The 26807-nt window shown below is 46.9% G+C and overlaps 1 pseudogene; it reads left to right on the top strand.

Annotated features, from left to right (window-relative positions):
• The first annotated feature begins 7770 nt into the window (after positions 1 to 7770).
• LOC112393156 (golgin subfamily A member 7 pseudogene) lies at positions 7771 to 26409 on the top strand (annotated as a pseudogene).
• Positions 26410 to 26807: the final 398 nt, after the last annotated feature.

Below are 26807 nucleotides of genomic sequence, written 5' to 3'. Positions count from 1 at the left end.
GTCATACAGAGTGAAGTAAGTCAGAAAGAGAAAAACAAATACCGTATGATAACACATACATATGGAATCTAAAAAAAAAAAAAAGGTTCTGAAGAACCTAAGGGCAGGACAGGAATAAAGACTCAGACGTAGAGAATGGACTTGAGGACACGGGGAGGGGGAAGGGTAAGCTGGGACGAAGTGAGAGAGTGGCACGGACATATATACACTACCAAACGTAAAATAGATAGCTAGTGGGAAGCAGCCGCATAGCACAGGGAGATCAGCTCGGTGCTTTGTGACCACCTAGAGGGGTGGGATAGGGAGGGTGGGAGGGAGGGAGATGCAAGAGGGAGGAGATATGGGGATATATGTATATGTATAGCTGATTTACTTTGTTATACCGCAGAAAGTAACACACCGTTGTAAAGCAATTATACTCCATAAAGATGTTAAAAAAAACACATTAACGATGTCCCACCTAGCCAATCATTTTTTAAAAAAATAAATGTATTCATTTATTTAAAAAAAAATGATCTTTCCATGGTACCGTTATCACACCTAAAATGTGTGCCATTATCCCAGTTCATATCATCACATGTCTAGTCAGGTCTCCCGTTTTCCTGAATGTCATCATTTTTCCTTTTTTTTATAACTTGGGTGTTTGAATCAGGATACAAATAAGGATCAGACGTTGTGATTGGTTCATGTGTCCTTAAGTTACTTTGCTTGGAAGTCATTTGGAATCGTTCTTCTCTTTGTGGTTATATCACTAACTTAATGTATAGACTTGGTTGCTTCATTTTACTTGCAGTTTTTATGAATTTATTTAAAACTTAAAAATTTTATTTATGGTTCCAAAGTCTATCATACAGAATATATTTACAAAGGTCTAACTTTTATTTGTGCCCATCTCCTTCAATCCCCCCTTCCTAGAACTATTAATTTTAAAAACTTATGCTTTATCCTTACATTGATTTTCATATATACACACACATATATGTGTGTTCCTTACATTGATTTATATATATACACACACACGTGTGTGTGTATGTACGTATAACATACACAGATGTCTACACGTATATTTGTATCCCTCCCTCCTTTTCTTACCATACAGGCACACTTTCCTCCACCTTGTTTGATTCATTGTACATCTCGCCCTGCGATCTCACCCACAGTGGTCTGTTGAGGTCTCCCCTGGTCTTTGCCGCCAGAATCTTCCTTTGTGCTGAAAACCACAGTCTCCTGCTGGTGGACATTTTCCTTCTTTCCAGTCCTTTGCTGTTACAAATAGAGTTGCAGTAAAAAACCTCACGCTTCCGTCTTTCGGCGTACTGGTTGGAGTCGATTCCCAGCAGTGGGATACCCGAGTCCCAGCTTGAACACACATAGTGATTTTGCTAGCTTTTGCCCAATTCCTCTGCAAAGGGATCACACCGTTTTACATTCCCGCTAGCTGCACAGGGCTTGTTTCCCCATGGCCTCCCCAACAGAATGTGTTGCCAAACTTTTGGCTTTTTGCCCATCTGATAAGTGGGAAACGGTATCTCAGCGTAGTTTCAATTTGCATTTCTTTTATTTGATTGAGGTTGATCATCTTTTCATATGGCTAAGGGCCATTTGCATTTCTTTTTCTGTGAACTGTCTGGTAATATTTTTAGCCCATTTTTTCTAGAAGGTTGTTGGTTTATTCCTTCTCTACTTTTATTTATTTGTTTATATATTTTTTATATCTTCTAATTCCTGTACCTTTTTTAAAATATAAATTTATTTATTTTATTTTTGGCTGCGTTGGGTCTTCGTTGGTGCACACGGGCTTCCTCTAGTTGCGGCGAGTGGGGGCTGCTCTTCGTTGCGGTGCGCGGGCTTCTCATTGCAGTGGCTTCTCTTGTTGCGGAGCACGGGCTCTAGGCGTGCGGGCTTCTGTAGTTGTGGCTCGCGGGCTCTAGAGTGCAGGCTCAGTAGTTTTGGCACACGGGCTTAGTTGCTCCGCGGCATGTGGGATCTTCCCGGACCAGGGATCGAGCCCATGTCCCCTGAATTGGCAGGCAGGTTCTTAACCACTGCGCCATCAGGAAAGCCCTCCTTCTCTACTTTTAGAAGCTGTTTATAAGTTAGAGACATTAATCTCTTGTCTATGGTAAAGGTTCAGGTATTTTCCCCACTTCATCATTGGTCTTATTTTGTTCATTCATTCATTCATTCATTCACCAATCTCAAGCCACCTGATGCTGGGGATGCAACAGCTGTGAACAGGGTGGTCCTGAGGGACTCCACTGCCATGTGATGCTCAAGCCAGACCCTTGGACTGATCCTGGACAGTCCCTGCCCCTGCCCCTCCCCGTGCTGTCCTTTCTGCCCCCTGACCCCTCTCCTGCAGCCCAGTGACCGCCCTTCCTGAGTCCTGCCCTGATCAGGCCCTCAGCACCTCGTAGTCTGTGCTCAGTGGGGGCCAGAAAGGGAACTATCTCTCTATCTCCCCCAACATGCCTGGCACCTGATGAGTGAGGGAGTGAAGAAAGAGCAAGTCAGTGAATGAATGACTCTTAGGAGGATGAAACAGCCTCTCAGCCCAGGAAGCCAAGTCAGAGGGGAGTTTGGAAAAGCAGCTTTAGGGTCAAGGTTTCTTAACCCCTCACATTCTCTTCAGACCTAATTCAGGTCAGAATTGCTACTCTCAATTTGCTCTCAGCCAATATATAATACTGCTGCATTTCATGATTTAAAAACATGTCTGCTTTTTGTAGAAAATGTGGAAAATACAGAGAGGTACAACAAAGAAAATAGAGATCACCCATTACCCAGAGTAAACCACTGTGGACATTTCGTTCAACTTTCTTTTGTTTCATATTTTATTTTTACATATCTATATTTACATGTTTTACATATTATGTTTTTTTAATTTTTTTTTTTTTTTTTGCGGTACGCGGGCCTCTCACTGCTGTGGCCTCTGCCGTTGCGGAGCACAGGCTCCGGACGCGCAGGCTCAGCAGCCATGGCTCACAGGCCCAGCCACTCCGCGGCATGTGGGATCTTCCCGGACCGGGGCACGAACCCGTGTCCCCTGCATCGGCAGACGGACTCTCAACCACTGCGCCACCAGGGAAGCCCTGTTTTTCACATATTTGATATTTATATGTACATGCACAGACACACAATACCCCTTAACAGTATAACGTACATATTTCCTCATGGCATTAACCTTCAGCACATCATCATGATTTTAAGTGATCGTATAATATGCCGTGAAATGAATGTATCATATCCCATCACCATCACTTAACCTCTCTGTGTCTCAGTTTCCTCATCTATAAAATGGAGATAATAGTTGCTTCCTCGTAAGTTCCTTGTGAGGGTTAATTGTGATTCTATTCATGGTAAGCACTCAGGAGGTGTTAGACAATGCCATTCTTATTATTACTATTATTTCCTAATTGTGGACATTTAAATTCTAATTTATTCTGTTGCAAGTAGCACCGTAATGAACATCTCTGCTCATGGGGGCATGTGAGGGGGTGCTCCACTCCCACCTCCAGACTAAGCACCCCGGTGACAGAGTGTGAGCAAGGCTTGCTGGGGAGACCCCCTTGGCTGAAAGTTAGGACAGCAGGCATTTGCCACTGGGAGCCTGGGGACAGGGCAGTCCAAGCAAGGGAACAGCATTGGTAAAGGCTCAGAAGCTTGAAAGAGCGTGGGAGCTCTGACGCGCTTGGTTTGGCCACGGTTCTTGTCCCCATTTTACTCCTTTCTGGAGTAGCGGTGGTGTGAATGCTGTGTGTGCTGGCCCAGGGGGTGCCTCTTTCTCAGGCTTAACCCTGTTGATTTTCAAATTGAAGTTTATGAGCCGTCTGCTCACATCCAGCTGTTGAGGTGGCCACTTCCTCCTCCTTCCCCTTGACCACATCACTCTGCTCTCTGAGCCTGGGTTTCCTCATAAGTACAACAAGGCAGGTGGACTCGGTGGTTTCTACCCTCCCTTCTGCCTGGGGTGGGTGCTTAAGCCCACTCTGGGCTCTCTCTTTGCTGGGATGCTGGAGGCGCCCTCTGGTGGCCAATATTGGCCATGCAACCCAGAAATGGGCTTGACAACCTGCCTGGCCCTCTGAGTGGGTTTAAGTGTGCATGTACGTGTGTGTGCCTGTGTATTGGAATGGTACACAGGGGACACGTGACAGCCTCATGACACATAAAATTCAGAGCTTTTCTAACTCTCTGATGGCAAAAGATAGCGAAAATTTTCTGGGGCCTGCCAGGGACACCCAGGGTTGCAAAATTCCCTGGGGCACCCATCTCACTAGTACACATGGAGAACATTACTCCTCTGCTCAAAATCTCATCCTTAAAAAAAACAAAACAGACAAAAAAACCCTCATCCTTGTCCCTCTGATGAGCAGGGTAAATATCAAACTCCTGGCCAGGACATTTAGGGTCCTTCAGAAGCTGACCCCTGCTTGTTACCAATGGCCCCTGTGGCCCCATTTTTCACTTTTGTCTTTCTTTCCTGTCCCACTCCAGGCAAGCTACCTGACCCATTCCCATCTCCTAGTCTCTGCTCATGCTGGTTCTTTTTCCCAGAGTGTCCTACCCTCTCCTTTAGTCCCCATAGCATCTTTCAAGACTTGGCTAAATGCAACCTCCTCTAGGAAGACCTCTTGGATTTTTCCACTTGGGTCTGAGCTCGCCTTCCTCTGAACCTCCCAGTAAATACATCTGTCTCCTGGTATACAGAGAACTAGGGCTTACCCAGGTAACTTGGGTCGAAGATATCCAGTTCAATAGACCCTCAGATATGGCGCAGACTCCATGTCTGCTCCATGTCTGAGTCCTTCCAAACATTGGTATCCAGGCTGCCTTCTGCAGAGCCCTGACTCCCATCCTCTCCTCCACCTCCTCTGAGCCCTTGGCTTTAGCCAGGAGGGGCAGCTTTCATGGAAGGAGGTCTGGTGGTAGAGGAGAAAGTCATGAACCTTGGGCCAGACTCCCATTGGACACTGCCATTCAGAAGGCAAATGGCTGCCCAGCACACAGCCTCCAGCTGCTGAGCTGTGTGTGGGAGGCTGGTCTCTGGGTGAACGAAGGGTCAGATCCAGTCACTGCCCAGTTCTTTCCTTCAAGGACAGAAGTCATAACTGCAGCCCTAGCAATAATACTCTTGGTTATTTGTAGAAGTCTCCTATTGTCAGTTTGTTGTGCTCTCTAACATGAAATTCTCATACAACCCATTTGTAGATGAGGAAACAGGGGATCAGAGAGGCTAAGTAACTTGCTCAAGGTCACACAGCTCTGAGTGTGAATGCTCAAACTCAGTCTCTGCTTTCCAAGCATCTCGAAATCCTGTGCAGTTCCTGGAATACTCTGCTGTCACTGTGTCTTGCACAGAGTAGGTGATTAATGAATTCCTGGATAACGAAACACGGACATAATGAACATATAGCTATCCCTTTCTGCTTCCAGGCTGCCTCAGGTCCACATGTTCACCTTTGTGTGTGGGAAGAGTCCCAGAACTGGGATTGTCCAAGAGGGGAATGGCTCCAGGGGGCTGAAGGGGTGGTGGTACCTGGATCCCAGGAGGGGTGAATTCCCTGCGTCTGGGTTTTAGGGGAAGTAGGTCTTGGGCATGGCGAGGACTGGCACCTGCTGGCCCACTGGCCCAGCTGGTGTATGGCCCATGGATGTTGCATAACTTCAGAAGCCACAGAACGGTGCTGTGGCCAGGACTGGCCTACAGGGTAAGGACCCGGAATTAATCCAGATTCCCTGAGGAGGGAGATACCAAGACAGACGAGATGTGCAAGAGATTTATTAGGGGACATATCTGTAAGGGGAAATGGGGAGGGAGCCAGGGGAGCCTGGGAAAGCATCCGACCTTGATGTGGATCTGACCCCGATGTGAAGGAGGAAGGGAAGGGAAGAAGGCTGAAAGGAAGCATTTTTGACTCTAAAGGATTCTAAGAAAGTTCTTAAGGCCAACGGGAGTCTTCTAGCCAAGATGCCTGTCGGAGGGGTCCCACCTCTCCTCAAAATGGGTCTCCTTTGTATTCCTGCCACGCGCAGTCACTGGTGTGTGGGAAGCACAGCCTCCGCAGGCACGACTCATGCCTAGTGGTGGAAAGGCAGACATCATAAGTGATGGTGAGAAAACCCTTTCTGGAGTGGTGCTGGTGTGAGTGCTGTGTGTACTGGCCTGGGGGTTCCTCTCTCTCACCCTTAATACTACTGACTTTCAAACTGAAGTTTAAGAGCAATTTGTTCATGTCCAACTGTTGAGGTGGCCCTCCCTTCCCCTGACCACGTCATCCTCTTCTATGAGTCTCGGCTTCCCACATGTAAAATGGTCATTAAGGCCTAGCGCGCAGCTGCTGAAGCCATTGGTCAGTTATGTTCCCCAGGTAGAGATCTGAGAGGGGCTTTCTCACGGCCGCCGCACTGGCCTCCCGGGTCCCCCTGTCACCAGCCTGGCCTGGAGAACAGCCACAGGTGACCACAGCTGGAGGGAAGGGGAATTGGGGCCCCTGGAGAAACCCAGGAGAGAAGCTGATTGGCCCAGCCTGGGTCAGGGGTCTGGCTCTGGTCCAATCAGCTATGGCCAGTGGGTGGAGCCACTTGCCAGGCTGCCCATTCTGTAGGGTCTCGGGAGCCTGCTCTGTGAAGTGCAGGTGTCATTCATGGGGCAAGGGCACTGGCAGGGCAGGTGAGGCAGTGCAAGGTGTTGGTGGCATTCTCTTGCTGAATGTGTCAGTGTGACACACCTGGTGGCTCCATGAGGCCAGGAGCTGGGCTTTTTTTTTTTTTTTTTTAATTTATTTAATTTATTTTAGGTTATGTTGGGTTCCACATTACTGCACGCGGGCTCTCCCTAGTTGCTGTGAGCGGGGTCCACTCTTTGTTGCGGTGTGCGGGCTTCTTACTGCAGTGGCTTCTCTTGTTGTGGAGCACGGGCTCCAAGCGCGCGGGCTTCAGTAGTTGTGGCATGCGGGCTCAGTAGTTGTAGCTCGCGGGCTCTAGAGCACAGGCTCAGTAGTTGTGGCACACAGGCCTAGTTGCTCCACGGCACGTGGGATCCTCCCAGACCAGGGCTTGAACCCGTGTCCCCTGCATTGGCAGGCGGATGCTTAACCACTGTGCCACCAGGGAAGCCCCAGGAGCTGGACTTTTGTTTGTCGTGGTGCTGGGGCCTGTGCTCTGCCTTCCCCCAGGAGGGTGTGGGCTGGCCTGACCCGCTATTGCCCACCCTGAATGGCTGACCTCTGCTGGACGGGACAGGCGCTATGCCTACCTGATGGCCGCCACCCCAGGGAAGGAACTTCAGGATCTGTCTTCCCATTAGCCTGGAAGCCCTGGGTAGGCAGGGAGCACTGAGATTAAACAGCCCAGGCTGTAGTCTTGGGTTTGGGTCTGGCTCTTCTACTAACTTGAGCAAGTTCCCTCTCTCCTCTGGCCTCAGTTCCCTCATCTGCGAAGTGGGTGTCATCACACTGAGCTTGTGGAGAAGAGGCTGTGTGGTGTGGAGGTTTGGGGCTCAATGTTCAAGCCAATTTGAATTCAGCTTATCCAGTTACTTGCTTTGTGACCTTGGGCAAATTAATCACTCTCTAGAAGCCTTACTTTTCCCGTTTATAAAATGGGAATGAAGAATCTCTCTTTCGTTCTTCAAAAGGTAATGTGCTCTGCACCAGCTGGGGGTACACTCACTCATTTCTTATCCTCTCCTCTTCCAGGACCCCAGCCCTCACAGCTCCCTGGCTAATGAGTCAAGCCGTGATCGGTGTCAGGCCCACAGTAGGGACTCAACCATGCAGGAAGAGTGGGACTGTACCGCAGAGCTCCTGCCCGGGTGGCCGCCACATCCTCCATTCAGAGTTTATGGAGTACTTCCTGCCTGGCAGGTAGGTCCTGGCCCTGAGGGGTTCCCGGGCACTTCTGCACAGGGCAGGCTGTGTCCTTCCGTGTGAACACTCACTGCAGGCTTGAGAGGAGCCTGTCTTGCATGTCTGGACATCTGGATATCAATCCAGTCTTTGCTACTCAATCCCTGTGTGGCCCCCCAAGCTAAACAAAGATTACATGAGTTGGGGAGGGAGGAGACTCATGGGAAGTGAGAGGAGAGGATGGATCTCCCCGTTGGGTCTGGGGATCCAAGCATGGAGAGGCCTTGGGCCTCTGGGGCAGCCGAGGAGGTGGGAGGAGCCTGGACCTCCTTGTGCCATGACAGGTACTAGAGTAGAAGCGGAAGTCATCTGGTGGGCACGCCTAGGCAGATGGGCCTGATGTAGCCTCACACAGCTCCCAGGAGCAGCAGAAGGGCTCCTGTGTGCCCAAGAGGGTTTCCCACAGCCTGGAGAGGTCTGGATTCAGCAGCGTGTGTCTGATATGCCCAAGAGTGGCACAGACAAGGCACAGAGGGTGGGAGGATCCGGAGAGGCTGAGGTGGAGCCCAGAGGGAGGCCGTTTGTGCTCAGTGGGCACCGATGTCTGATGTCCAGACATCTTGTGGGAGGACAGCAAGGCAGATGCCCAAGAACTGCATCTTCCCCGTGTTCCCCCTCCCCTGCCTCAGCACCACATAATCGCCACCCCAACCCAAGAACTGAGATGTAGTCTTGACTAAGATGAAGAATGCTCCATCCAAGTGAAATGAGGGCTCAAAATAGAAATACAATCAGCTAGATAAGAAAGTTCTACTTCTCATGTACCTTGGTTTGTAGTCTGAGATTTGTACCCGCCACCCAGGGATAAAGAGGACGTGACACAGGTTCATACAGGTGAGAAGAGGTGGCTTTCAAAGATAATCAGACTAACATTAGTCTCTACATCTGTAATGCTGGACAACAAAACTTCCACAGATTATTAGGGAAAAGATTTGTGATCCAAGTCTTTGTCCCAGTCAAGATACCATTAATTCTGTCAGGGCATTTTGGGGGCTCGTGAAGACTGAACAAAATACTCAAACCAAATGAAACTGGGTTACAAGAGAGATTTCAAGATATGGGATGAAAAAGCATATAAGAAATAATAGGAAGAAATGGCTACATATAGTTAAATCTAAATGAATGATGGTGTGATTAATAATTTGTGATTTTTTGGGCTTCCCTGGTGGCGCAGTGGTTGAGAGTCCGCCTGCCGACGCAGGGGACACGGGTTCGTGCCCCGGTCCGGGAAGATCCCACGCGCCGCGGAGCGGCTGGGCCTGTGAGCCATGGCTGCTGAGCCTGCGCGTCCGGAGCCTGTGCTCCGCAACGGGAGAGGCCGCAGCGGTGAGAGGCCCGCTTACCGCAAAAAAAAAAAAAAAAAAATAATAATAATAATAATTTGTGAATTTTTAAAGTATAGATTCTTGAAACAAAGCCATTCTGTAAGGGAAAACTTATTAACAGTCAGAAATGAAATAATCGAAGTCCGCAGTATCCAGTGGGGCAGCCACTAGTCACAGGTGGCTCTTTACGTTTAAATTAATTAAAATTAAATACAATCCAATATTCAGTTCTTCAGATGCACTAGCCACTTTTCACGTGTTTAATGGCCACACATGGGTAGTGGTTACTGTATTGGCCATTGGACATAGAACATTTCTATTATTGCAGAAAATTCATTTGGACATCGCTGGTCTAAATTATCCAAATAATACAACAAATCCATGGAGGGGAAAGGATGTTTTGGAGAGTAGAGAATAAAAATATTCTAAAGATCTTTTAAAAGGATAGGAGAGAAGTAAACAGGCAAAACCAGCAGCAAAACTGGAAAGCAGAGTCAAAGTTCTAAATAAGCAAGTGGTGATGGTGGTGGTGATGGGATTTGACATAAGGAAGAAAGAGAAACTTGACCAAGCCAGAAAAGGCAAAGGAGAAAGAGGGAGAAAAATATAATCAGTGGTAAATATGAAATTAGGTGGGAGAAATAAATCATTAGCTATCACAATAACTGTGATCTGGATGAATTCCTCTATCGGAAGTCAAAGATGTCATTTCCAATAGATATATAGAGAAAATTCCGCTGGGAGAGAACATCTAAAATGCTAGATAATTTATGTCATAGCTTAGATGACAGAACATAAGGGAAGTGTCAAGGTTCGGAAACATCAGGAAATATTGAGTCCACAGAGGTAAACATGTTTTGGAGCCAGTATTTGCCCAGAGGGTATCTGCCTATCTCTGGTGACTCAAAGTCTGGCTTTAACAGGCTACACAGCTCATGGAACAGAAGATAATTCCTGGGGCCCAATCAACGTGAGAAATAGGGCTCCTGCATAAAGCTAGGATCACAAAGGGCTAGTAAACTAGGAAAACAAAGTGTCTACAGAGATTTGTCTGTCTCTATCTTCACTGGGGTTGGAGCACAGGAAAGAAGGGTCTTCCCTGAGAATCTCGGGACAAGCCCAATTTCAGGTGGGTATGCTGCCGGAATCACACTGCCTATATTTCTCCCCGTGCTCCCCTCCTCCAAAACAATTAACTAAAAATGCAATCTAAAGTGTTCCCCAGATGCCTGATGAAGCAATTGCAAATGCTCCCTGGAGAAACACACTTTAAATCTAGGCTTCAAAGAATTCTCACAGATAAACTTCCAAGGAGCAGGAAGTCAGAGTGAAAAAAAAAATCATTAAACAGAAACTACATGAAATGAGTGTCAGCAGAAACAAACTGCTGAATCAGACCAACAACGATTGAAGATATTGGAATTATCTATTATAAAATATGAAATAATTATGTGTGGTTTGCTTAAAGAAATTAAAGAGGTGATAGGATCTATGACAAAAGAATGACAGTATCAAAACTGATCAGTTGAATTTGAAAAAGAACCAAATAGAACTTCTAGAAATGACAAATATAATTGAAATTAAAACCCAATGGTTGGGGCTTCCCTGGTGGCGCAGTGGTTGAGAATCCGTTTGCCAATGCAGAGGACAAGGGTTCAAGCCCTGGTCCGGGAGGATCCCACATGCAGCGGAGCAACTAAGCCCGTGAGCCACAACTACTGAGCCCGTGTGCTACAACTACTGAAGCTCGTGTGCCTAGAGCACACGCTTTGCAACAAGAGAAGCCACTGCGATAGGAAGACCGTGCACCGCAACGAAGAGTAGCCCCCACACGCCGCAACTAAAGAAAGACCACGCAGCTACGAAGACCCAGCACAGCCAAAAATAAATAAATTAAATAAATAAATTTATTAAAAAGAAGAAGCCACCGAAGCAAGAAGCATGCACAGTGCAACAAAGAGTAGCCCCTGCTTCCTGCAACTAGAGAAAGCCCACACGCGGCAACAAACAGCCAAAGCAGCCAAAAATAAATAACATAAATAAATTAATAATAAAAAAAATTAACCTGAAGAAAGAAGGAAAGGGGAGATAGAGGAACAAAAAGACAGAGCAAACAGAAAATAAATAATGAAATGACAGAACTAGGTCTAAACATATCAATAATTACATTAAATCTAAACAGACTAAACACACCAACTAAAAGACAGAAATGATCAAAATGGATTTTTAAAAAAAGATATAACCATAAGCTGCATATAATTATATTGATATAATTATAATGATATAGATAGGTTAAAAGACTAACATACATGTACTAAAAATAATTGAACACTACTCTTTAAATTGGTGAATTTATGATATGTGAATTGTAGCTCAATAAAACTGTTAAAAGAAAGATTAAGATACACCATGGCAACACTAATCAAAAGAAAGCTGGACTGGCTATATTAATATCAAAGTAGACTTCAGAGCAAAGAAAATTACTAGGGATAAAGAGACACATTACATAACAATAGAAGGGCCAGTTCACCAGGAAGACATAACAATCCTAAGTGTGTATGCATATAATAACAGGACTTCAAAATGCATGAAGCAAAAATTAATCAAACTGAAAGGAAGCCCGCAGTGTGCGGGCTTCTCATTGCACTGGCTTCTCTTGTTGTGGAGCATGGGCTTTAGGCGCGTGGGCTTCAGTAGTTGTGGCATGAGGGCTCAGTAGTTGTGGCTCGCAGGCTCTAGAGCGCAGGCTCAGTAGTTGTGGCGCACGGGCTTAGTTGCTCCACAGCATGTGGGATCTTCCCGGACCAGGGATCGAACCCATATCCCCTGAATTGGCAGGAGGTTCCTTAACTACTGCACCACCAGGGAAGTCCCTGGGTTAAACAATTTTTAGTATTCCATTTTGGCTTATCTGTTGGTTTTTTTGGGGGTTGTTTTTTTTGCGGTATGCGGGCCTCTCACTGTTGTGGCCTCTCCTGTTGCGGAGCACAGGCTCTGGACGTGCAGGCTCAGCGGCCATGGCTCACGGGCCTAGCCGCTCTGCGGCATGTGGGATCTTCCTGGACCGGGGCACGAACCCATGTCCCCTGCATCAGCAGGTGGACTCTCAACCACTGCGCCACCAGGGAAGCCCTATCTGTTGTATTTTTTACTGTATTCTTAATTTTTTTGTGATTGCAATATACATACTTAACTTTTCACTGTTTACTTAGGAGAAATACTTTACCACCTTAACTGGAATGTAGAAATCTCACCACTATGTAAGAAAGTCCATTTACACTCCTTCCTTTATAGCTGTCATATATTAGATCTACATTGAAAACTTCATCTACCAATGCCATAATTTTTGCTTTCAACTGTCAATCATATTTCATATGACTCAAGAGAAGGCGAACAGTCTGTTTACCCAGCTATTTACCATTTCTGTAATTTATTAAAAAAATTATCTAGCCATTCAGATTGCCTGGTTCAGGAACTTGACCTGACTGTACGGAAAGAACTTGCAGGTGGGAGCAGAACAAAAGGATGTAGACACTGGAGCAACGTTCTGCCACTGGGAGCCTGGTCTTGTCCTGGATTCCTCGCGGCCTCTCAGCAGCCTGGCCCATGGCGCTCCAGCTCAGATCTCCATGAGCTTCCCTCCCAGCTCCCAGTGCAGTCATCCCCACCACCAACTCTCTCCACCTGAGCTAGAGGGTCTCTGCTGCTTGCAACAAAACATAGCAGCCCTCAGCAGTTTTAAATCAAGGTCATCAAGTGCTTCCTATAGAAATTCAGGAGATTTGAATAATGGAATCAAAGTCAAGCTTTTGGGAGTTCTTCCTGGGGAGGGTGAAACATCTGACATTGTTATAAATATTCTTGCAAATTCATTTAAAAAGTTCAGCATCGAAGATAGAATTCTTTGTGCTTGCAAGTATAAATATAAATTTTAGTAGAACACAGCAGCATGGTAAAAACAATATTCATATCCAATTAGGAAATTCATGGAGCAGAAATGAACTTGGAATCGGTGTGGTGCAAATATAATTGAAAATTGGGATAAAACAAGCTGTGATGCTACATCAATTGAAACGGAAACTGTAGTTATCTGTATGTACACACACACACACACATAGTGATTACACTACAATATTTTCGTGGCAAAGGTGTTTAATATAAGACATATTTCATTATGGCCACAGGGCCAGGACTAGGGAGAGGCGAACAAGGCACCTGCCTCAGGGGCAAAGTTTAAGGGGCAGCAAAAAACTCAATAATCAAGACAAATAGTATTTTAATGCTATATGTATTTTAAAAATCAGAAATAAATGCAAAAACCATGATGAACAAAATATCCAAATTTTAAATAAAGAGAGGATCAGTATTATCAATTTTCTTTCTGCCTCAGACTCCAGCATGACCTGGCAGAGCCCTGCACAACAGTATGTTTTCTCTCTTTGCTGTCTGTCATCAGTCACAATTTTTAAGTGTTTGATCCTTGGAAGAACTTTGTAAATCATTTTAAGTGTTTACAATGGAATTGGACATTTTGTAAATGAATCCTCAAAATTTTGTTCAAAAGCAATAGAAAACCTTTAATCACAGTGTTCAACAAGGGTGTCAAAATAAACTTTAACTTTTATCAACTTAAGGTACTGTAAACAAAGCTTTCACCAAATTTCAGTTATTTCACACGAGGACACGTTTTCATATATCCCTCAAAAGCAAGGGAGTTGCTGAACAAAGTAATGAGAACGCAAACGGTGGCCAAGATTTAATTTAGAGATTCTCGAATTTTTCTTTGGAATGCCTGGATTTTGGGAAGAATATTTTGATGGAGTTCATATCTTAAATTGGGAAAATTTATATTTTGTACTTGGATTGAAGGGAAGACAGGCTTATGGTTTTGCTGCATTTACAACTGGCAAAATATTAAAAAGAACTGTAAAGTCAACTTATATGAGAATTTTATCTTCTCATAATATTTGTTAAAGAAAGGTATTCTAAATGTAAATACACTGCATGTGAAAATATTGGGGCTGAAATAGTTACCCATTCCTACCTAAAGAAATTAGAATTGAGAATGTCCTCCATTTAGCAGAATCTGCTCTGAGCTTATCAGGTACCTCTGCGGAAAAACTATATTCTTATTAAGAATATTGTAATCTATAGAGAAGAGTCCATGAAGGGTGTCAACAATTTCCATTTTATTAATCATAGTAACTTTGAAGATAATTGCATGCAATCGTTGAGGGGGAAAAAAGAGACCATATTTCTTTCTCTTTTTTTGCTTATTTTATTTTTTTAACGTCTTTATTGGAGTATAATTGCTTTACAATGTTGTGTTAGTTTAGACCATATTTATTAAAAACACATATTCTTTAGAAAAATACCAGTGACAGAATATTAGAAACAGATATGGCTAAGAAATTGATTAAAGTACATGAATGTATAACCAAATTTCTTCTTTTTATGTTACTTTTAATGCTCAGATAATAAACACAAAAGTTAAAAATAAATTAATGCACATATTAAGTAACAATTCAATACATGATTTTAAAAATAAACCTTAAATTTTAGTATAGCTTTATAATTACAGAAAAAAATTACAAAAATGGTACAGAGAGATTCTGTAAGTTCCACACCCAGCTTCTCCTGTTATTAACATCTTACATTAATATGCTATACTTGTTATAATTAATCAACCAATATTGATACATTCTTATGAACTAAAGTCCATACTTTATTCAGATTTCCTCAGTTTTTACCTACCGTCTTTTTTTCTGTTCCAGGATTAAAGGTACATCCTATCAACATAATTTATCATGGTTGATGTTGGCCTTGATCACCTGGCTCACATAGTGTCTGTCAGGTGACTCCCCTGTAAAGTTACTCTTTTCCCCATCCCATCCTGCACTCTTTGGAAGGAAGTGACTATGCACAGCCCACACTTAAAGGTTGGGGGCTTATGTTCTCCTTCCTCGAGGGGGGAGTATTTACCTAAATTATTTGGAAATATTTTTCCGCCAGAGATTTGTCTTGTCTTCCTTGTTTATTTATTTAGTCAATCATTCATTTATAGCACTATGGACTCATGGATATATGTTTTATACTTTGGGTTATAATGCAGTACTTCTTTATTTGGTTGGTTGCTTACCTTGTTCCAGCTCTGGCCATTCTTTTTTTTTTTTTTCGTGGTACGCAGGCCTCTCACTTGTTGTGGCCTCACCTGTTGCGGAACACAAGCTCCGGACGCACAGGCTCAGCGGCCATGGTTCACGGGCCCAGCCACTTAGTGGCATGTGGGATCTTCCCGGACCGGGGCACAAACCCGTGTCCCCTGTATCGGCAGGCGGACTCTCAACCACTGCGCCACCAGGGAAGCCCTGGCCATTCTTTTGGTTGGCTCGTGTGTCTTTCTGATATAGTCCTTGTGCGGTTTTCGTGGGAGCATCTGGATTGTAGCATTGTAGACAACTTGGCAATTATATCTTATATACTGATTGATTTTTAAGGAAGGAAAATTAAGTGTAATCCAGTCTAAGATTTTATCCTTATCCTTGAAAGTGGCTGGAGACCAATCCCACCGGGTAGTGCCCTCTCCAAAGTCTGGGGCCCATGGCCTGAGGAGGATGTTACATGGGTGTCACCGAGGTTCTGGGACTACCCCAAGGGTTCAGCAAGCCCCCAGCAGCCCTCTGGCTGGCCACAGTCCCTGTGGGAGCCCTGCAGGGCCAGCCCTGGAAAGCCCTGGGAGGTGTTGAGTCCAGCTCCCCAGATCTAGAGATGAGGGGCTGAGGTCCAGAAGGAGCAAGCTGCTTCCTCAGGGTCACAGGGTCCAGGCCAGGCCTTCCCCAAGCCACGCAACACACCGTGAAACTCACACTGAAACTGACAGAGGCATGGCTCCAAACCTGGGCCTCTTTTCCTCCCCTCCCCAGGGCAAGGGGCAGTTTAGAGGAGAAATCCCAGGAGAGCCAGGCCTAGGTTTGCTTGGAGTGGATCTCCAGTCACAGCCTCACCCAGGAACCGGGCAGTGTGGGTTACTGTTAGGGCCTGTGCCCCAATCCTAGCTCCCCCATTCACTTACTTCAGGACCTTGGGCAAGTCACTTCACCTTTCTGAGCTTCAGACCCCTTATCTGCAAGTACAGGTAGTATTAATACCTCCCTCGTGGGGTAGGCAAGAGGGTTAAAGGCTCTAACGTGTGTAAAGTGTTTAGGATCCTGACGTGGAAGTTAAGTGGCACATAAACAATAGTTTGTTGTTACTGCATGTTTTATTATTACTAATAAATGCATTCCAAGGGGCATCTCAGTTTTGAAAGTAAATGATGTGATCATGAAGACAGATGGATTAGCAGTTTGTAAAACCCCCAAACCCAGCCAAACTACGATGGAGGAGGCTGGTGGTGCCCAGAATTGTGACCAAATGGTTCTCTGTGACTTCAGATGATGAACCTGCTGCAGGTTTGCTGGGGGAGCTCGTAAAGAGCATTTGAACGGAGTGACTGCTGAGGGTGGGCTGGGGCCGCCTTCTCACCCAGGCCATCCACTGCTGGCACTGCCCGGCCTCCCAGCACGGGGCTCCCCAGCCCTCCCCTCCACCCTGATCCCAGCTGGGAGGGAAAGGTGACCTCACTGGCTGCAGCTAGGCTGCAAAGGGAGGCTTTGAGGGGACAGCGGCAGATGGCAGCTGCACGCTTGACTGTGCTGGAATGCTGTGTGCATGGAGACGCCTTAGTTACCAAGCGCCCAGTTCTGCAGGCTCTGCACACACCCACACATGCACTTCCACGTGTGGTGGGAAGAATTATGGCCCCCAAAGAATTATGGTGCAAAGATGTCTACATCCCAATTGCAGAACCTGTGAGTATGTTACCTTACTTGGCAAAAAGGGACTTTGCAGATGTGATTAGGGAACTTGAGAAGGGGAGATGATCCTGGATTATCCAGGTGGACCTAATGTAACCACAGGGTTCTTTACAAAGGAAAGAAGGAGGCAGGAGAGAGAGAGATTTTCTGTGGGCTTTGGAGATGGAGGAAGAGGCCACAAGCTAAGGAGTGCAAGCAGCCTCTGGAAACTGGAAAAGACAAGGAACAGGTTCTCCTCTAGTCTCCAGAAGGACACAGCCCTACCAACCCATTTTGGACTTTTGACCTCTAGAACTGTAGAATAATTAATTTGTTGTTGGTTTAAGCCACTATGATTTAAACCACTAAATGTTTTAGTACACCTTTTATATTCAGCATTCAGATTGAGAAACAGAATGTTGCCAGCACCCCCAAAACATCAGCCATTCACAGATCACCTTCCTGATTTTTGCCTCGTCCAGGTACCACCACTACATGCCACCTTTGGCATTTTTCTTACAATTATTTACTTAACATTTTTCTTTAAATATTTACACCTCTACTTAACCCGATCTATTTGAAAAGAAACTTTCTATCACTTTGTTGAAAGTTAAAAACCATTACAATGACCCATTATTTATGGCAAGTATTCTATTTGAAGGCAAGTATAAAAATAATTGTTATAAATTCCAGCTAGACCCTCCTACCTGCCGGAGGCTCTGGACCTGCGGGCTGCTCTTTCTTTATTAAAAAGGGCAGTTAGGGACTTCCCTGGTGGTCCAGTGGTTAAGAATACGTCTTGCAATGCAGGGGACACAGGATCCATCCCTGGTTGGGGAACTAAGATCCCACATGCCATGGGGCAGCTAGAGAGCCCACGTGCCGCAACGAAAGATCCTGAGTGCTGCAAGTAAGACCCAACACAGCCAAAACTAACTAAATAAATAAATTTTAAAGAAGAATTCTTAAAAAAAAAAAAAGGGCAATTAGCAGAAGGATTTGAGAGGTGTTAAGGACTGACTTGCACCACGCCCAGGCTTTCACTTGTATCTGATCATAAGGATCAAAAGTTAAATGAAAAAGAACTTTAGATAATGCCATTTAATGCCAAGTCTGCGTCTGCCCCTCTCACTTATGTCCCAGGCCACCAGCATTTACCCCCAACTTATGAAAAAGCAGAGGGCTTGTTTCTGACTCCTCTCAGAATGACCTGCAACTCACTAGCTGTGCAAGCCCAGATGGGTGACTTAGCCTCTCTGAGCCATAGTTTCTTCACCAGCAAAGAATGAAAACAGCTGATTCTCATTATTCGTGGTAGTCATGGTCTGTGAAGTAGTTGGGAACACTGAATACTGAGCCATTATTCCTAGGGAAAATACACGATTAGGTTTCTTTGAGCCTGTGGTCACATTTTTTCAATTGATCAATACCTAACCTTGTTTTATGTGTATTTCTGTTCAGATACCTTATTTAATACATATTGTTGAAAATGAACATAACTGTTTTCTCTGTAAGGCACATCACAGCCTTCATTCAGTTAGGAATACTAGAAAGCACTCAGCACTACGCTTGGGGCCATTTAAAATAGCGGATTGGGACTTCTCTGGCGGTCTAGTGGTTAAGACACGCTTCCACTTCAGGGGGCATGGGTTGGATCCCTGGAGGGAGAAAGAAGATCCCTCATGCCACACCATGAGGCCAAAAAAAAAAAAAGAGCGAAATCTCCAACAAAAAGCACAAAATTGTGAAGAGCTCAGCACTAAACGGACCACGGAAAGGACACGTTTAACAGTGTGAGCTGAAACGGGAAGGCGGAGCATCGGTCGGCTTGCTGGACTTCAGCTGGGAACGCGCACGGGGGGCCACTCTGCGCATGTCCGCCAGCGGCCCTGAAGGCACAGTGAGTATTGATTGGGGGTTAAAATACATTTCATTGAGCAGGCGCATTGGCAATTCCGGAATCCGTGAGCAATGAAGATGGCGGGCAGCACCAACTTCCCTGGGTCATCTCGAGCGTTAACAAGGTAATAGAGGCCTTCAGCAGCTTCCCCGTGGTGGGTCTTCAACCCAGGGGGTCTTATAGCGCGCGTTGTTTGCTGCTAGCTGGTTCTGTGCCTTTAGTGCGTCAGACTCAGGGCGGGGAGGTACCTGCTTTCAAAACGGGGGTGCTCTGAGGCCAAGTGACAGGATGTCCGGGGAAGCCCAGCACCGAGCTGGCGGCACTCGGAGGCTTTGTTGGACCAGACTTGAATTTTCTGCAGCACCTTTAGTTCAGCCTGAGCAGCCCATGGGTATGCCTGCTCCTGGGCCAGGGATGGTGGAGGATACCCAGTGTAAGTGCTGTGGGCTGGACCCTGAGAGCAAGGGCGTCCTTAAATTTTGCACTCTGGACATCTCTCCCTTCAAACTGGTGCTGGCCCTGGCAGCTACCTGGACAGGTTTTCTAGAAAGGCTGGTTGAGGCCAGGTGGTGGAGGGAAGCAGGGTACAGGTGCATTTTATGTTTAGGGTAGTAGGGAGCCATGGAGGTTTGTGGAGCAGGCCTGTGATGGGGATGAAGCCGGTATTCTGAAGGCAGCTTTGAGGAGGGGGGCTGCAAACAAGGCTGGGGGAAGCCTGCCTGGTGGGTGGGAATGACTGAGAGAAGGCAGCTGCTGAGGTCTCCTGGGTCTTCCGAAGCCTCATATCTCTCCCTGTGTGTGGCTCCCGGGAGCCCGTGATGAGGAGAGGAACAGTGAGCACTGTGGGCTCCTCTCCCTGGGGCTTCATCTGCCAAAGCCACCGAGCGTGCAGGCCTCCCCAGATCTTGACAACCAGTCCTGTTCGCTGAATTTTTCATTAAGAAAACTGGTCACCAAAGAGCAGCGGCTAGGGAAGGTTTCAGCAGCACTGCTTGGGGTGTGAACCAGGCAGACCCAGAAGCGTGGGGGTAACTCCCTCCAAAGTCTCCCACTGCAGGCGTACACTGGCCCACACACATGCATGTGTGCATAGCACCCCCGAGGGCCCATATGTAAGTGCACACTGTCACATTTCGTAGTGTGTAACACAAGAACGCCGTGTGCCACACCGACAGGCTGACAGGACACAGCATAACTCAGGGCTTTGAAGTCAGATCTGCAATTTACTAGGGAGTTATTAATCTTCTCAAGCCTCAGTTTTCTCATCTGGAAAACGGGGATAATAATAGAACCTCCCTCATATGTCTGTTGCAAGGGTCGAATGAGATCGTCCATGTACAGTGCTAAGCACGCCATCAGTAGTAGCTGTTAGCATTTCTGTTATGATGGTGAGGACGTACACCACACAGACCAGCACCACAGACATCCTCCTTCTCAAACTCCTTAATCTCTGACTCCTGCCCTTTTATAACCTCTGCGTGGGGAAGGGCTTAACGGGAGGGCCTATGGTTCTCTAAGCAGCTTTTGACCACTTACTTTTAAACTGAGCTCAGTGGACTGTTCGTTTCTCACTTTGGAAATGGTAGATCTATCGTGTTAAGGGGGTGAGCATAAACTTCGTTATAAAATCCTGCAGAGAGAGGGGAAAGAAGCAGGGCTGAGAGATGAAGGGGAAGACGAGAGGGAGAGCCGTTTCTGGTTTCAACCTCCCTGAGGCCAGCTGCCGCTCCTTGGGCCCCTCCTAAACTACATTCATGGCCTTCCAGCAAATTCCCCTTTCTCATTAAGTAGCTTCAGTTGGATTCTGTTATGTGCAGCCAAAACCAGGGCAAGGCCTGGTGAATGAGATGTGGCTCCTCCCTTCCCAGAGCTCAGCCCAGTGCAGGGATAGGAGGCGAACAGGAAGCGACCACCTTTGGGAAGTGCTGGGACGGGGGAGGGACTCGGGAGCCACGCTTGCCGGCGGGGAGAAGGGGTTTTTCTGTGCAAATGTCCTCTGAGGTGAGGAAGGGAGGAGAGGGCAGCCTCAGCAGGGGGCACAGCTCATCAGACACCCAGAGGGGAGCCTGGCACGGTTTATACAGAACATCCGTATCTATGTCTTTAACTGGATCACAAACATTAACAATCCCTGAGGTTTCACCGCCCCCAGTACCTCTCCCCTCCTGTGGTCGTGGTGGAAACAGTGTTATTCTCCCGTTTCTAGGGGCAGAGCTCAAGGTTCAGACAGCCCTACCTTTTCTTCCAGTAGATTCCTGGAGATACTCAGAACTTAGAACCCCAGGCTGAGGTGGCGCTGAAGCAGCTGTCTGAGGCTGTGGAGAGAAGGGGAGGAGGTGCCTGTGTCCTCGTCAGGGGCAATGGGGACAAGGGGACCCGGTTCCGGAGGCAACAGAAGGCTTCCTGAGCGGGGGTGGGGGTGGGGGGGGTGCGTGGCAGGGCTGAGGGGAGGGTTGGAGGCCGGCAGAAGGAGCTGGGACTGCAGGGCACGTTAGAGAGGCTCTGGGGGAACCTGTCTGGGCACTGAGGGCCTCTGGTCAGAGGCATCGCAATGAAGGGCCTGGGGGAGATTTGATGGCCTACTGCACGTCCCCAGTGACACACCCCAAGTTGGCGCGCCTGAACGTAATTGAAAAATATTTATATCTACGTCTTGGAGACAGAAGGAGGGAGAAGCTGATTACTTCATGCCCCAGGTGCCTAGCACATCTCATTTCATTGTTTCAGCCGTCCTGTGAGGCAAGTATTCTTATTCTCATTTTTCAGATGAAGGAACCAAGACTCAGAGAGGTAATGCTACATGCCAAGGTCACACAAGTGGCCACAGCACTGCCACGTTGTTGCCGAGCAAGGGCTCGTGTGCCTGAGGTGCAGAAAGCCAAACCCTGACAGCGGGGTTTGCAGCAAAGTGAGGGTTTATTTGCAGGGAGCCAAGCCAGGAGAACAGGCAGCTCATGCCCCAACGACCTGATCTCCCCCATGGCTTTCAGGCAAGGGTTTTTAAAGACAGTGTGAGGGGAGAGGGTCGTAGGAAGCTGATCAGCCCGTGGACCTTCTTCTGATTTGTTGGTGGTGAAGTAATAGGGTGATGTTTAAGGAATCACAACCTTCTGGTTCCAACCAGTCTGGGGTCTAGAGCTTGTGGTCAGCATGTAGTCACCGTCCTCCCTCCACCCGGGTGGGAGTCTTAGTTTCTATAGAACAACTCAAAGATATGCATCAGATTGTTATCTGTATCCCCTGAGGAGGCACTAGGAGGCCTGTGACTCTGTAGTCCTAATAGTTAACTGCTTGAGTCTGCTCTTTGGAACTCAGGGAAGCCGAGGAGACTAAAGCCTTTTTCTACAAACAAGAAACGGGGGATGTGGAGGGGTTTTTGTACCCAGAAGGCCCCAAAGGGTCCTGCTTCATTTCAGTCCCCGCTTTTCTTTGATACTCTTCAATCCTGAGGGGAATGGGGGCGGGACAAGAAAGGGAATAAAGTTTGGGATGGAGACGTTAATCATAAACTCAGTAAGGGAACTGGGTTTCAAAGTTATGGTAAAACCACTGCAGTCCTGCCCTCATCTTGTCAGCAGACCGCTGAAACACAGCCTGTGCTGCAGAGAGGAGTGTGTGCCCTGAGCAGCCAGGAGGAGCCTGTTAAATACTCACACGCCTTCCTCACAAGCTCATCATCCAGGCAACAGCCCCATGGTATTATTTATTATTATTAATTTTAATTTGGCCACCTTGGGTCTTTGTTGGTGCGCACAGGCTTTCTCTAGTTGCGACGAGCGGGGGCTACTCTTCGTTGCGGTGCGTGGCTTCTCATTGCGGTGGCTTCTCTTGTTGCGGAGCACGGGCTCTAGACACGCGGGCTTCAGTAGTTGTGTCTCGTGGACTCAATAGTTGTGGCTCGCAGTCTCTAGAGTGCAGGCTCAGTAGTTGTGGTGCACAGGCTCGGTTGCTCCATGGCATGTGGGATCTTCCCGCACCAGGGCTGGAACCTGTGTCCCCTGCATTGGCAGGTAGATTCTTAAGCACGATGCCACCAGGGAAGCTCCCCCCCCCCCAATAGTATTACTATCCTCATGCTTCCCCACCTCCTTTCCCAGAACCTGTTTACTCTTTGTTTATACATACTTCTAATAAGCTGTGTGGTGGAAAGAGCACAGGTCAGAAGTCCTGAGGCAAGTCTGTTAGCATCTCTCTGTGTCTCCTCCCCCATCTGGAAAATTGAGATAAAAATAAGTGCCTCGGGACTGAGGTTTTCCTTCAGGTCAGAGGACCGTAAGGTCATGGTGTTCCTCATAGACCACTGTGACATTCAAACATACATAATTCCATAATACAAAAGCACATTTATGGAAGAAAATACAACTATGTATCATGTCTCTAGGATAGTGTATCTTTTTTTTTTTAAGTATACATTGAACCTAAAATCAAGAAAACACCTCTCTTGAAATTAATTATTTTTCCTCTGTACACTGGGAAAGTCTCACTATATGATGTTTTAGGCAGGACACCCGGGTCCAGCTCATCCCACAAGTGCCAGTTTGAGAACCCCTGGGCTGGAGGTGGGAGACTAGTCCCTGCCTGACCAATCACCTTGCTGTGTGACTTTGGACACGTCACTCACCTGTTCTGGGCTTTTGTTTCTCCTGGATGCAGCAAGGGGGTGAGGGTGGCCTAGAGATCATCCTAGGTCCTTTTCAGTTCCAGCCTTCAAGGGTGGAGTCTGTTCCTGCATCTCAGTGTCACATTCAAGATCCCATGGACCAGGGGCAGCTGTGAATCCATCTTTTCCTCTAGTTCCCCATCTGTGCATCTATTCCTGCCCTGTGGGAAACCATACATGGGAGTCTTGGGCCAAGGAAAGGCTGCTCCTTCCCCTCCAGGAGACCCCTAAACAATGTCTGAGGGGGATCCAGGCTATTAAAGTAATTTACATAGTAATTAACAAGGTTCCATTAGTGGATTCCTGGAGCCAGAGCGCTCTGCTTCCATTTCCCTTTAGGGGTACACAGTCCTGGGCTGGGACTGAGGTTTGCTGGGGTTTGGCTGGTGGAGCAGTGAGGGGAAGAATTTTCCATGCTCACGTGTCCCAGCCCCACACCCAGGGAAGAGAAGCAGTGACTGTGCGAGGGCCCCAGCTGGCTGGGTAATGAGGTCTGGGGCGAAGGGGTACCTCGTGAACACTTCGGGCCTGAAATCCCAGGAAGAAAGGCAACCGTGAGTCTCACAGCCATGTGTCTGTTCTGCAGCCCAGGGCCTAGCGCCTCCAAGAGCTCCTCTTTCAAGATGACACAGAATTTCTCATGTCCTTCTGGGCCTCCGACAAATTATATGTGTGACCACAGTAGGGTGCCAAGCTTCCCTGGTTATCACCCCTTTGAGCCTCTCAGCAACCCTGTGAGGCAAATGTTAACTTTTCCATTGTGGGGTTGAAGAAACCTATGCCCAGAGAGGTGAGGTAACTTGTCCAGAGTCACACAGCCTGAAATAGAAGAGTGGAACTAGAACCTGGGTCCTCTGACACAATCCAGCTCTTGCCACTTGGCTAGTGGTTTCTAAACAGCTCTGTGGAGCCCTAGGGGACTCCCAGAGTGGTTTGCCTCAGGATAAGGGATCGTCGAGAGGACTGGCAACTCTACCCCATGTGTCCCCCGCTTCAACCAGGGCAATTATTTACATGTTGGACGTCTAGGTGGGATTTTGTTTGCATTCCAGTTAGAAAAGCTTTTAAAATCACTGCACTTTTAGAAAATTGTCCCAGGAAGGGACCTGTCACAGGGCCGCTTCCTTGCTCATCTCTGACAGTGAATGGAGCTGTGTAATGTGGCAGAATTGGCCTTCTGAGGCTCTGGTCTGGGGTCCCAGATCCCTGGCCTTGGTCTCCCCATCAGGCTTCCTGCAGGTGAAGCCCAGTACCCGCTGCCTGCCCAGCCCCTCCGGCTCCCTTCTCCCACCGAGCCCGGCTGGCCTGCTGCTTCCCTGCCCCACCAGCAGCCTTCTCACTGCTCTGTAACAGCTTCTCCTTGGCTCCGTTGTTTCCATGACCAACCAAGGAAAAAGACAACAAAGATGGGGAAAGGACAACGATTCTGGGGTCTCCACAAGTTTTGAATGATTTTCCTACACTTCTTCACTCAGCAAACTTTTCTAGAGCTGTAAGAGCCAGCATCTGAGGATAAAAATGTCCCTGAAGGCGGTGCGACAGCCGCTGGAGGGCAGCGGGGGCGCGGCCCGTCCTGTCCTCGCCATGAGGCCGCAGCAGACGCCAGTGTCCGGGAAGGTTTTTATTCAGCGAGACGACAGCAGTGGCACCCGCTGCCAGTTCCAGACCAAGTTCCCCGCGGAGCTGGAGAACCGGATTGACAGGCAACAATTTGAAGAAACATTTGGAACTCTAAATAACCTTTATGCTGAAGCAGAGAAGCTCGGGGGCCAGTCCTATCTTGAAGGCTGCCTGGCTCGTCTAACAGCGTACACCAACTTCCTGTGCATGGAAACTCACTACGAGAAGGTTCTGAAGAAAGTCTCCAAATACATTCAAGGGCAGAACGAGAAGATCTATGCTCCCCAAGGCCTCCTCCTGACAGATCCCATCGAGAGAGGACTTCGAGTTATTGAAATCACTATTTATGAAGACAGAGGCATGAGCAGTGGGAGATAAACCATAGAATTAAAGGCCCACCTCCAGCTGGGACCCTCATCTGTGCACCGGCCGACCAACAGTGCCCCCCACCTCCTCTCCAGAGCATCATTCCTTCGTATCTGCTGCCAGAGCCACGGTGCCATTCGCTCCAAGGACTGACTTTCTAGAATTCCACTGCTAGTCGCTCAGCATCCACTTTGTGTCTCCAAATGGTGGAGGACTCTGTAATCTTCTGATTAGTTTTTGACAAGACGCAGTGAAGCATTTCACTTTTTTAATTCAAAGCCATTAATAAAATATGCAGTTGGTCAGCCCAACACAGTTTATTTCTTACCTGCCAGCAGTGCCAGTGGCTCTCGTCATTCCCTGGGCTTCAGCAAGTCGTAAACTAGCCAGTGCTCGGGTCTTACTCCCCCAGATCCATAAAACGCTTTTCTCCAGGATTTTGGTGAGGGGTGGGCTGTGTCTGGTTTTGCTAATGCATCTCCCAGATTTCAGAGAATTACCAGTTTTGCCATGACTCAAAGCTTAAAGATCAAGTTCTGCTATTCAGATTCTCAAACTGAAGCTCATTGGAAAAATAATGTATAATGTTACTTGTTTTATTATAGCAATTCCTGATTAAAGCAGTATTTAATGCAATTTCCAGGTTTTTGTTTTTTGGGGTTTTTTTTTTTTTTGAGAATTCTGTTATTAACTGCATTACCTTGAACATTGGGAAGATGTGGTATGTGTTGCTTGTTCCTTATAAAAATAAGTAAGCACCATAAAGTGGATGCTAAACCATCAAACACAAATGTCCCTGAATGAGCAAGTGTTAATAAATATTTTAATTATCGTTTTGTTATAAATATAACTTAAGAGAAAAAAATTTGATAGGAATAATACTATATATTGCTAATTTTTAACTATCCCTACTGGCAAACCGTATGACTCCTAGACTTTCCTCATATACGGTATTCAGTGCGCAGAAATACTATGATTGGTTCAAGTTCAGTAAGTTAAGTGGTTTCCAACTAAAGCTCTCAAGCCTGGGTCACTGTTTCTAGTTCTTCTTTTTGTCTGTGTGTTCTTAGTATTGGGACTTCCTGTGCCCTTCATCTTTAGGGTTTCAGAGCCCTGTATTTGGGAGAAAGTTAGGACATGTACTAGGAGAGAATGAAACGGTTAAAAGTTTTACTGTCCGAGATATTGTAG

Source organism: Neophocaena asiaeorientalis, unplaced genomic scaffold (genome assembly GCF_003031525.2).
Source record: "Neophocaena asiaeorientalis asiaeorientalis breed wild unplaced genomic scaffold, Neophocaena_asiaeorientalis_V1.1 scaffold264, whole genome shotgun sequence".
NCBI classification, from domain to species: domain Eukaryota; kingdom Metazoa; phylum Chordata; class Mammalia; order Artiodactyla; family Phocoenidae; genus Neophocaena; species Neophocaena asiaeorientalis.
Note: the sequence above shows the minus strand (reverse complement) of the source record. Positions and strands in the feature narration are given on the sequence as shown.